The sequence below is a fragment of the Pelodiscus sinensis genome, chromosome Z, assembly GCF_052426305.1.
Source record: "Pelodiscus sinensis isolate ZL-2025 chromosome Z, ASM5242630v1, whole genome shotgun sequence".
Lineage (NCBI taxonomy): Eukaryota > Metazoa > Chordata > Testudines > Trionychidae > Pelodiscus > Pelodiscus sinensis.
Window position 1 is genome coordinate 11,841,420 of NC_143085.1, and position 11,913 is coordinate 11,853,332.

Here is an 11,913-nt window from a genome sequence, read left to right on the forward strand (position 1 = left end):
CTGAACATTTATCATCCTTGACAAACCTGCCGGGACGCCACATCACTGAATCCTGATATACTACATTGCTGTCCTGCCCTACTGCACATACAAGGAAATGGACTACACTGATCAACAGTATTACCTATATTATCACTATTGAGGATAGGTAGTATCGTCAATATTTTATGGACTATGAGCACTGAGTCTTTGCTGATATCAAAGGCTATTAAATTCTAAGACTAAATAGAATCCTCGGCTATTCACTAAGGATGTGAAAGATTAACCATTTGCCTGGTTAACTGGTAAGCATCACCTTAAATGGGGGGGATACTTACTAGTTCTGGTTAACTGGTAACTAGTGGGGACTGGAACAGCTCCTACTCCAGCCTGACAGGAAACCTGACACAGACAGGAGCTGATTTTGTCCGGTGTCTGGAGCAGCCTCTGTTTGCGGGGAGCTCAGGCCTGCTGCAGACATGGGCTAGTCCAGTGGGGGCTGGGAGCCAGGAGCTGACAGCAGTCCCAGCCCACAAGCAGAGCCAGCCTTAGCCCCAGCATAGGAGCTGAGAGGTAGGAGCCAGTAGTCGGCCCTACCGTGGGACTGGAGGTGGAAACCTCATGGGCTGGGGGCTGCTCCAGCTGGGCTGGAACAGTCCCCAGCCCAGATCTCGATTAGTCAGTTAACCTGTTAAACAGTGTCAACCTAACATTTACCTGGTTAACTAATTAACCAGGATTTTATATCCCTAGTATTCACACTGAACTCTAAATAACTAGGTCTCTTCTGAGCTTAAAGTCTATGGCTGAGTCTAGACTGGCACGTTTTTCCACAAAACTTGCCAGCTGTCTACACTGGCCGCTTGAATTTCTGCAAGAACACTGACGATCTCATGTAAGATTGTCAGTGTTCTTGTGGAAATGCTATGCTGCTCCTGTTCGGGCAAAAACCCTCTTGCGCAAATGCTTTTGCGCAAGAGGGCCAGTGTAGAAAACGCGGTATTGTTTTGCGCAAAAAAGCCCCGATCGCGAAAATGGCGATTGACAAAGGCTTTTGATGTCGACCACTGATTGTCCAGACTACTTCGCTGAGCTGACAAATAGCTGATTGGCACAGCGTGGCAGCCATTTTGATGTAAATGAAGCAGCTATTGTTTAAATCGCCATTTCATTTTTCTATGTCTACAAAGCTCATCTAGATGGCTCCGTTGACAGAGCCATGTAGTGTAGACATATCCAAAGTGTTACTGAACTTTGCTCCAAAACAGTTAACAGTGACATGACAAATCTTTCTTTGCTGTGTTGTTTCCTGGGTGCTTGGGTCAATCTGACATGCTTTCCAGTTTGTTTCCAATGTGTCTGCATTGTATGGACTGGCCACCAATGTTGCCTCTAATTTTTTCCATTCATGTGCAGAATACTTTTTATGAACACTGAGACGTGTGAATATGCACCGCCAATAGAAACACAAAACCCAGCTGTGGGCAGTCTGCAAATCAGCTGGGCATCATTTGAATTTCTTCTGACTGGATGCACAACGGCACAGCTTCCAGGGTGTAATGTGACAGGTAACCTGGGGGCACACTGAGGATCAGATCAGGGTGAATTACTTAGAACTGGGGCTATTTACATCCCAAGACTGGGGTCCTCCTCTATAAAGGGACCAAACCAGTCACACACAGCAATCCAGCAGGCCAGCAAGAAGTCTCATAAGCAATTCCCTAAGACACCTCAGCTTTATCTATGCCACAACCAGCACCATATCTTACACAGATGAGAGGTTACAAAAACCAATCTCACCAAATCTGAACAGGTTTTCCTGGTCCCAACAGACCAGTCCCAGTGCCAGGTCAATTTATACCTCAGATCTTACCCTAAATAGCATGTTGGGCCAATCTGTTATCTAAAATCTAAAGGTTTATTAATAAAAAGGAAGAAAAGGTTGAGAGTACAATTGTTAAAGAAAATACATTACATACATCAATCACCAAGTTTTTGATGCAGGTTTTTAGCAGAGATGTAATAAACTGCTAGCTTAAAAGTCTCTGGAGGACATCCTTTGTTAGGATGGGTCAACGGTCCTTCCCAGATCTCTTCTTTAGATCAGTTTCTTCTGGAGCAGAGAGCAAGAGTGAAGACCAAGATGGAGGCCTCCCTAGGATCCTTTCATAATCTTGCCCACACGGAGGAAAATCCATTTTTCTCCTGAATGATGAGGGTGTCTTGCAAAATGGAGCTGATCACATGGTTAACTAACCTGCCCATGTCCTTTAGGCAAGCAGCCATGGTATATCTGCTTGTCTGCAGGTTCTCAGCAGAATTCCTCAGATGTTTATTGGCAACACTTAAAAGCCATTGTCCATGTGGCATCGAGTAACGCCTCTCACAGTAGGTGTTCAACGCCTCCTGCTATCTCCCAGACAGAAAACATTTAAAATAGAAGTACAGAGCCCATATTCATAACTTCTCATACAAAAAATCACACATATATATGAGCAGCATAAGTAGACTCAGCATAGAATAAGCTTTCATTAGATACCTCACTTGGCCCAATTTGCACAGAATTTGGGGCTAACATGTAGCAGTGGGTGCATCAATGATCTGCCAGTTCTCATTAAAATCTCATTAAAATTAACGTGGCATAGGGAACACTGCTGTCCACAATAAAATATGACTTTGGGTATCCTCAAGTCATCCAGATACTTGACAATAATTCAGGATTTTGATACTTTGAATCTTGTTCCATCCTTGACCCCGGAAACATCATAGGTAGCTCATATGGAACTGATCTAGTTTCCTATGTTGTCCAAGTCCCACAACCACACAGAAATGTTGTAAGTGTTCATGTTCAATGGAAATTTAGCTTAGGGCTTATTTTGATGCCTCTATCATTCCATAGAAATTGTTCTACGATTTCTATAAATCATTCTAGTATTCCATAGACATTTAATTTAGGGTTTATTTTTGATGCCCTTATCATTCCACAGATAGTGCTCTTGCATTCCAAATTTAGAATTGACCTTGGCTATAGGATGGGCTCCCTCATCATCGATTGTGGCCTTCTGTGACAGCATATCTTCTAGATAGGAAAACTTCTCTCTGAACTTGAAAGGAGCATTGTTGATCTTACTGCTTGAGTAAAGGTGCATTCCATGACACAGGTTGACACTGCACATCAGTTTTCCTTAGGCTGATTGTGAAGCCAAAAATGATTGACTACATGATCAGCTAGAAATGGAACGTCCTCAGTTGTGTGAGCAACATTCACAATTATCACCAAATAAAATCTCCTTACAAAGTACATGTTGCCACTTTCTAAGCACTGCAGATTGAATAAATTCCTATCAATGCAGAACTAGATAAATCCTCCCGTCAATATCATGAAATGCATCTGTAAGCACAGCTGAAAAAAGTATGGAAAACAACATGAAAGCCAGCACACTGCCTTGTCTGGTGCCTCTGATGACCAGAAACGGGGTCTGCAGTGAAGACTAATGCAAAAAAATCACCTAGTTTCTTCACAACACAGCTGTATTTTCCTTCAGTGCTGCTTCAGTGCCTTAATGATCTAGTGACTCTTCTAATGTTTGGTAGACTTCTTGCTTCTGATGTACTTAACTTTTGTGTGTGGGGGGGGGGGAGGATTTGTTTGGGTTTTGTTTGGTTTTGGTTTTTTGGGGTTTTTTATTTTTTCGTAGCTGCTCTTCAAATTTTTTTTGAACTGCCTAATTATACTTCTTCCCTTGCCGTGCCACAGTTGATGCTCTTTTCTATTAGATATCAATAGAAAGCCAGTATTATACTGATCATTTCATAGTGTACATATTGTGACGGCGCGTTGGGGGTTCCCCGTCTCCTGCACCCCGAAATGGCACAAACAGACTGCACCAGCCAGTGGAATTGAGGGTGGTTTATTGCTCCTCCAGCACAGCGCAGCACAGATGTAATCTGGTTACAGGAACTGGGGCTAAGAGGCCTCAGTGCCCCCCCTTGAGATAGGGGAGTCCCAGCCCCCTCCCCAGCTCCTTATACCCTGCCTTCCAGCGAGGAACTAACTCCCCCTCTTCCAGCCCTGCCCCCCAAGCCAGGGCAGCATTCCACCTTCCTTTGTTCCTCTCCATGGGGGGTGTCTGGCCACTGGTTCAACAAGTTTGGCCTTACCTCTGCCTAGTGAGGCTTTCCCTGCTGGGTCTTGCTCCAGACAGCAGGGGTCACCACATCCCAGCAAGTACCCCCACTACGTCACACATATGATGAACAATAGGGATGTAAAACTGAGTTTAATCAGTTAACCAATTAAAGGGGGGACAGGAGGAGGTGGTTGGTGTGGCTCCTATCTACAAGGTACCCGGGCCCATCGTGAACAGAGGTTGCTCCAGATGCTGGAGCTGCCCTTACCTGCTGAAGACAGAAGCTGCTTCAGTCCAGCCAGACCAGCCACTATCTGTGGGGTTCCCGGGCCCACTGTGGACAGAGAGCCCCATCCATGGTGGACCCTGCAAGTGCTAGAGTAGACCCCTGCCTGAGGTGGGTAAGGAGCTGTTCCAGCCCCCACCGGTTAACTGGAACCAGTAAGCATCACCTATTAAGGTGGTTAACTTGTTCAGGTGGTTAATCAGTTAAGCTTTCATATCCCTAATGGAAAAATTTAAAATTATGGCTGTATTGGAAATTATGTCATAGAAGGAAAAGGCCCAGGTAGGGATCATCAAATTGTGGAGGTAAATGCGTAGTTGTGCCAGCTGTGTCAGAGGGAAGGCTTTGGACCATGGGATGTTGTTCCAGGAAGAGATGGGATCCATCTAACAAAGAGCAAAAAGTGTATTTATAGGCAGGTGTGCTAATCTAGAGAGGAGGGCTTTAAATGGGGTTTTCTGGGGGATGGTGACCTAAGTGTTTCAGTAAGTAGAGAATCAGAATACCGAAAGGAAATACAAGGAGGAGGGTGCAAGAGGGGAAGCCTCCTAATTTATACTGAGAAAGTAGGGCAATCAGCCAGTTATCATAGGTGACTGGCTTGGCTTAGCAGTGAAATCCTTGGCAAGCTTAAATACAAAAAGAAAGCTTACAAAAAGTGAAATCTTGGGCAGATGACAAGGGAGGAGTATAAATATATTGCTCGAGAATGTAGGGATGTAATAAAAAAGGCCAAAGCACAGTTGGAATTGCACCTAGCAAAGAGTGTGAAGAGTAACAAGAGAGGTTTCTACAAGGCATGTTAGCAATAAGAGGGTGGTCAGTGAAGGTGCAGGACCTTTAGTGGATGAGGGAGGTAACCTAGTAAGAGATGATGTGGGAAAAGCTAAAGTACTCAATGCTTTTTTTGCCTTTGTCATCACAGACAAGGTCAACTCTCAAACTGGTATGCTAGGCAACACAGTATGGGAAGGAGGAGGGCAGACGTTGGTGTAGAAAGAACAGGTTAAGAACTATTTAGAGAAGTTTCACATACACAAATCCATGGTGTTGGATCAAATGCATCTGAAGTTGCTGAGGGAGTTGGCTAATGTGATTGCAGAGCCATTGACCATTATCTTTGAAAAGTCGCTGTGATCAGGGGGAGGCCCTGGACAATTAAAAAGGGCAAATGTGGTGTCCATTTTAAAAAAGAAAAGAAGGACAATCCATGGAACTACAGACTGGTTAGTCTCACCAGAGTTCCCTGGACAATCATGGAAGGGATCCTCAAGGAATCCATTTTAAAGCACTTGGAAGAGAGGAAAGTGATCAGAAACAGTCAACATGGATTTACCAAGGGCATGTTATACTGAGCAACCTGATTGCCTTCTATGACAAGGTAACTGGCTCTGTGGCTATGGGAAGGTGGTAGAGATGATATACCTTGGCTTTAGCAAATCTGATAAGGTTCAACAAAGACAAGTGTGGAGTCCTGCACTTGGGATGGAAGAATCCCAAACATTGTTACAGGCTGGGGACTGACTGGCTATGTAGCAGTTCAGCAAAAAAGGACCTGGGGATTACAGAGGATGAAAAGCTGGGCACGAGTCAACAGTGTGCCTTTGTAGTTGAGAAGGCTAGTGGCATATTAGGGTGCATTAGGAGGAGCATTGCCAACAGAGCTGGGAAAGTGATTATTCCTCTTTATTCAGCACTGGTGAGGTCACATCTGGAGTATTGTATCCAATTCTGGGGCCCCCATTACAGAAAGGATGTGGATGCACTGGAGAGGGTCTAGTGGAGGGTAACAAAAATGATTAGGGAGCAGGAGCACATGATTTACTAGGAGAGGCTGAGGGATTTGGGCTTATTTAGTCTTCAGAAGAGAAGAGTGAGGGGGGATTTGATAGCAGCCTTCAACTACCTGAAGGGGGGTTTCAAAGAGAATGGAGAGAGGCTATTCGCAGTGGTGGTAGATGACAGAACAAGGAGCAATGGTCTCAAGTTGCAGTGGGGGAGGTTTAGGTTGGATATTAGGAAAATCTCTTTCCCTAGGAGGATGGTGAAGCACTGGGATGGGTTACTTAGAGAGTTGGTAGAATCTCCATCCCTAGAAGTTTTAAAGTCCCATCTTGACAGAGCCCTGGCTGGGATGACTTAGGTGGGATTGGTCCTTCTTTGGGCAGGAGGCTGAACTCGATGACCTCCTGAGGTCTCTTTCAACCCTCTGATTCTATTATTCTATAAAATCTCATCTGCTTTTGTTGATGAACCTGTTTGAAATAAAGCAATGTTCATTCCACTTAATGTGGCAAGCTGCTGGGTACTGTGTCTCTAAACAACAAACCAACCACAATCTCTCTCTCTCTTTAGCCCAGGAGAGGGCTAGACACTACAAAGTATGTGATTTGGGAGAAATTTGGGACTCCAAGTGTGTTGTAATGAACTTGCCAGATGTAACCAGGGTGTCGCAAGCAGGTATGTGCTGGAATGAGAATTGCTGCTTAACAAACAGACAGTTTGTGCAGACTTATGTGCTGCTTGGGAGCATCCAGACAAAGGCTGCTGCAGCAACCTAGCCTTCTGAGGCATTTCTTACAGGACAGGTGTGATAACTCCTCACTTGTCAGGATTACACCGCAGAACATGAAAATAACTAAAGTTTTAAAAAGTCCATTGAACAGGGGAACTAGATGCTGGGAGTCTCACATCAGTGCACTAAACCCTAGTAGTGCAGTGCCCAGGGAAACTGAGGCACACACTCACGGAATTACTACAGAACAGTATAGTGGAAATCACATGCACCACATTGGGCACTTTGGCACTGTGAAAGGCAGTGGCCTGTGTTTTGTAGAAGTTCAGACTAGGTGATCAATGGGAACTTCTGGCTTTTTAATCAATGAATCTATAGAAAAACCAAGATCCCCACACAGTCTTATTCCCAGTTTGTCTACATTGCATTCCTTCTTCAAGAGAATGCAAATGAAATTGCAAATGAAGCACGGATTTGAATTTCCTTTGCTTCATTTGCATAATGTGGCTGGATGCTTTTCCAAAATAGCATATTTCGAGAAAAAAATGGGGTTATTTTGAAAAGAAACCCTTCCTTCGAAATAACTTTTACTCCTTAAAAAATGATAGCACACAGCACCATTGCTCCCACAGACAGGCTATTATGTCTCTCTCTCACCACAGGATGGCAGGGTCGGTGCATCTCCTGCATGTGGTTAACCCCTATCCTACAGGGTAGTTGCAGTATCTGTAGGGTTTTGTTTTGTCCCAAGGCACCTGGTGTGTGCATGTGCTGCACAGTTCTTTCTATGGAAGAATGCCTGGAGCATGGCTGAACTAGTTCAACTGAAGCTGGAGACAATCCAGAGAAGAGCAACAAGAATGATTAAAGGTCTAAAAAACATCGCCTATGAGGGAAGACTGAAAGAACTGGGTTTGTTTAGTTTAGAAAAGAGAAGACTGAGAGGGAAAATTATCGCAGTTTTCAAGTATCTAAAAGGGAGGAGGGGGGGAAAAAATTCTGCTTGGCCTCTAAGGATAGGACAAGAAGCAATGGGCTTAAATTGCAGCAAGGGCAATTTAGGTTGGACATTAGGAAAAATTTCCTAACTGTCAGGGTGGTGAAACACTGGAATAAATTTCCTAGGGAGATTGTGGAATTTCCAACAGTGGAGATATTTAAGAGCAGTTTGGATAGACATCTATCAGGGATGATCTGGACAGTGCCTGATCCTGCCATGAGGACAGGGGACTGGACTCAATGATTTCTTAAGGTCCCTTTTGGTTCTAGTATTTTATGATTCTGTGACCCCTGGAAAAGCCACTGACTCATGTGTGAGGGACCAGTCTCAGATCCAATCTTTGCAGAAGTACTTTAAAGCAAGTTAAACTGACACCCTCTTCCTAGCTTTTTCCCTTTGGCTACGTCTAGACTGGAATGATTTTCCGCAAATGCTTTTAACGGAAAAGTTTTCCGTTAAAAGCATTTGCGGAAAAGAGCGTCTAGATTGGCACGGACGCTTTTCCACAAAAGCACTTTTTGTGAAAAGAGTCCGTGCCAATCTAGAGGCGCTTTTGTGCAAAAAAGCCCCGATCGCCATTTTCGCCATCAGGGCTTTTTTTTGCGCAAAACAAATCTGAGCTGTCTACACGGCCCTTTTGCGCAAAAGCTTTGCGCAAAAGGACTTTTGCCCGAATGGGAGCAGCATAGTATTTCTGCAAGAAGCACTGATTTCAGACAGTAAGAAGTCAGTGTTCTTGCGGAAATTCAAGTGGCCAGTGTAGACAGCTATCAAGTTTTTCTGCAAAAGCAGTTGCTTTTGCGGAAAAACTGGCAAGTCTGGACACAGCCTTTGGGTGTGTCTACACTACAGTGTTATTTTGAAATATCTATTTCGAAATAGCTTATTTTGAAATAACACATCTAGACACAAAATGCATTTCAAAATAGCGTTTTGCTATTTTGAAATAGCGCGTTCACACTGATTGGATGCTGCATCACATTTAAGGCCGGCCAGAACCTGTCCTGGCAGGGCATCAGGTCAGGAGTTACCTTGTGTGGCTGCTGCCTGAGGCTAGCTGAGACCTGTGCTTAAAGGGATCCCCCTGGACAGCCGGTTCTAAGGTTTCCCTGCTTGCCTGCCTACCTCACTAAGGGACAGCAAAGCATTTTTTTCTCTGTATGTTCTGGTTGCCCTCACTCAGGACACCACACCACTCTGCAGCATGGAGCCGGAGCTGCCTCTGGGCACTCTGGTGCTTCTCCTGGATGTGTTGCTGTGAGCCTGGCAGCACGTTCTGCAGGCAGTAACAGTCTCTCTGATGTGCCCCACTGGGGGCTTGTGCCTCATTCCTCCCTCACATCCTTCCACTTACCCATCCCTAACCTCCCTCCCTCCTGTACAATAAAAGACACATGTTCATTACAACAAAGCTTCTTTAGTGAACAAAACTGAAGTGAGGGGGAGAATGAAACTGAGGTGAGACTGGAAAAAGAAGGTGAGAGAGGGAAGGAGAGAGAGTGGAGGGGGAAAACTGGGAGGAGGGAGCTGGCAGGGGGTGGTAAGGGGAGGAAGGAGGAGGAGAAGCTCAGGGCTCAGGGTTGGGGGGGTCTCACCAGGCCAACTGTCTCCCAAAACCACGGGTGTGGAGGCCTCAGCATCCCTGGGGGCTTGGCAAGGATTGGGAGGAAGAAGCGGGAGGGGGAGAAGGAGTGGGAGGAGGAGTGGTAGCTGGGGAGGCAGCAGGGGCTGGAGCAGCAGAGACAGGAAGCTCTACCCCAGGGTCAATGACTACCTGGGGGGCACAGACCATCCTGCCCCCCAGGATGTGTTCCACAGCATCAAAATAGGGGCAGGGGCCTGGGTCTGCCCCTGGTTGGGAGCTGTCCCCTGTGGCCCTGGCATACGCCTGCGGCAGCTCTTTTATTTTCATGTGAACCTCCTCCTGGATTCGCATGCGGCCTTTGGTGGCCAGGCTGGCAGCCATCCGCCTGTAGATGGTTGCATTCCTCCATTTAGTGAGGAGATCGTGGATGTTGGAGGCATCCCCCCAAACCTGAATTAGGTCCCTAATCTCCACTCTGGACCAGGCAGGCACCCACCTTTTCTGGCCCCTGGCAGGCTCCTGGGAGCTGGCAGACTGGTCCTGGGGAGCGGTGGAGGGCTGGCTGGCACTGGCTGCCTGGCTCATGCTGGGGCCACTGGGTCTGGTACAGCGACTGCTGGCTCTGGGATGGCAGGCTTGGAGCTGGCACAGGCACTGTGGCCAGAATCTACCCCTTTAAGGGCTCCGCTGAGGGGGAAGAGGGGAGGGAGAGGAGTTTTCTCGGTTGTGCCCAGAGTGGCCACCAGGGCACCCTGGGAAGGCTGGAGGCCCCCTATTTTGAAATAAACACCTACATAGCGCTTATTTTGAAATAGCAATTTCGAAATTGGTGCTATTCCTCTTGGAATGAGGTTTACCAATTTCAAAATAAGCCCTCCGCTATTTTGATTTAATTTTGAAATAGCGGTTTGGCTGTGTAGACGCTGGTAAAGTTATTTCGAAATAACGGCTGTTGTTTCAAGATAACTTTGCTGTGTAGACATACCCTTTCACATTTTATCCAGCCTCAGGGTAACTTTTGTGCATAGTGGGTTGGTCAAGTAGCAAAGCTTTCTGCTTTGTTTTGAAGTGGTCCCAGATTCCTACCTAGCTAAGCTTTTACAAACACATTCAGTAAGCTCATATCTATCTCCATGATGTATTTAGTTTTCCCATCCAGGAAAAGGGAAGTTGTAACCATGTCTGCTGTTTTACCAGACAACAGATTCCTACCCCCATCTTTTTGTGTGCTGCAAGTTGGTGTGACCCTCTCCTAGCTTCAGTGTCCCTTACTTTCCTACCCTGACATCCTGTTGCAGCCTGGACACCCCTTAATGTGTTCTCTTTGGGGCTTCTGTTTTTAGGGTCTTCTCTGTATGTTTCCCTGTTATTTTTGTGCAGGTTTTAGCTCTTAATGGGCTGAGCTGAAGTGCTTGCTTCTCCGGGTTTCTCCTTTCACAGGGGTGTTCTTCCCATACCCCAATTCCTTGTCCCAGCCCTGATCCCCCTTCTACCCTCTGAACACCTTGGTACCAGCCTGGTGAACCCTCCTCCATCCCAAACCTGTTATCCTTGGCTCAACCCTAAATCTTGCTCTCCCAGCCAGAGCCCTCACCTCCTCCCTTGCCCCTTGCACACAATTTCATGAGCATTCATGGCTTGCCATACAATTTCCATGCTGAGATGTGTCCTTCAGGCCAAAATGTTTGCTCATCCCTGCACTAACTTCTTGCATATGTGGTAAAAACGATATTTTAGCTTCTCAGTAAAATATCCCATCAGGAATACAACAAATCCCTTTATGAAAGGGGAATACATCTATATATATCACTGAGAAGTAATAAAAGACATGTATCAAGCTGGAATGAAAAAATCCCATAACCAGAAGGAGTAAAATCGGTCCATATACCAAGAGGAATTTAAAAAAAAATCAGGGGATATAAAAACTCTGTATGGTAGGAAATATTACTATTGCCCTTACTCCAAAAAACCCCAAAACTTTCCATGTGATATAAGATTAAAATAATCCCATAAATTAAACACAACTGAAAAACACCATAAATCAGAGAAAGTAACAGAATACTGTATCTGAAGTGGCTGTAGGGGGAAAACACACACATTTGAGGCATTAAAAACAACTGGTAGATATGTGAGGAGGGATAAAAAATGCAATATCTGGAGGGAGCAGATAAAAAAAGAGAGGGATATGAGACCCTATTTCTGGAGGGAGGGAAGGATGGAGTACACACGCGGTACCCGGCAGTTCACCTTCAGGTGTGCCCCTGCCTACTACCTTATCCACTCAAAGTTCCTGCAGCCCACATGAACAGTATGCCACATCCAGGACACCTCTATGTTAACCCTATGTTTGCCCCCTAACCCCCAGCATTGGGCCACACATCAATAGCATACAATTCTCGCAGCAGGGGAAGATACATT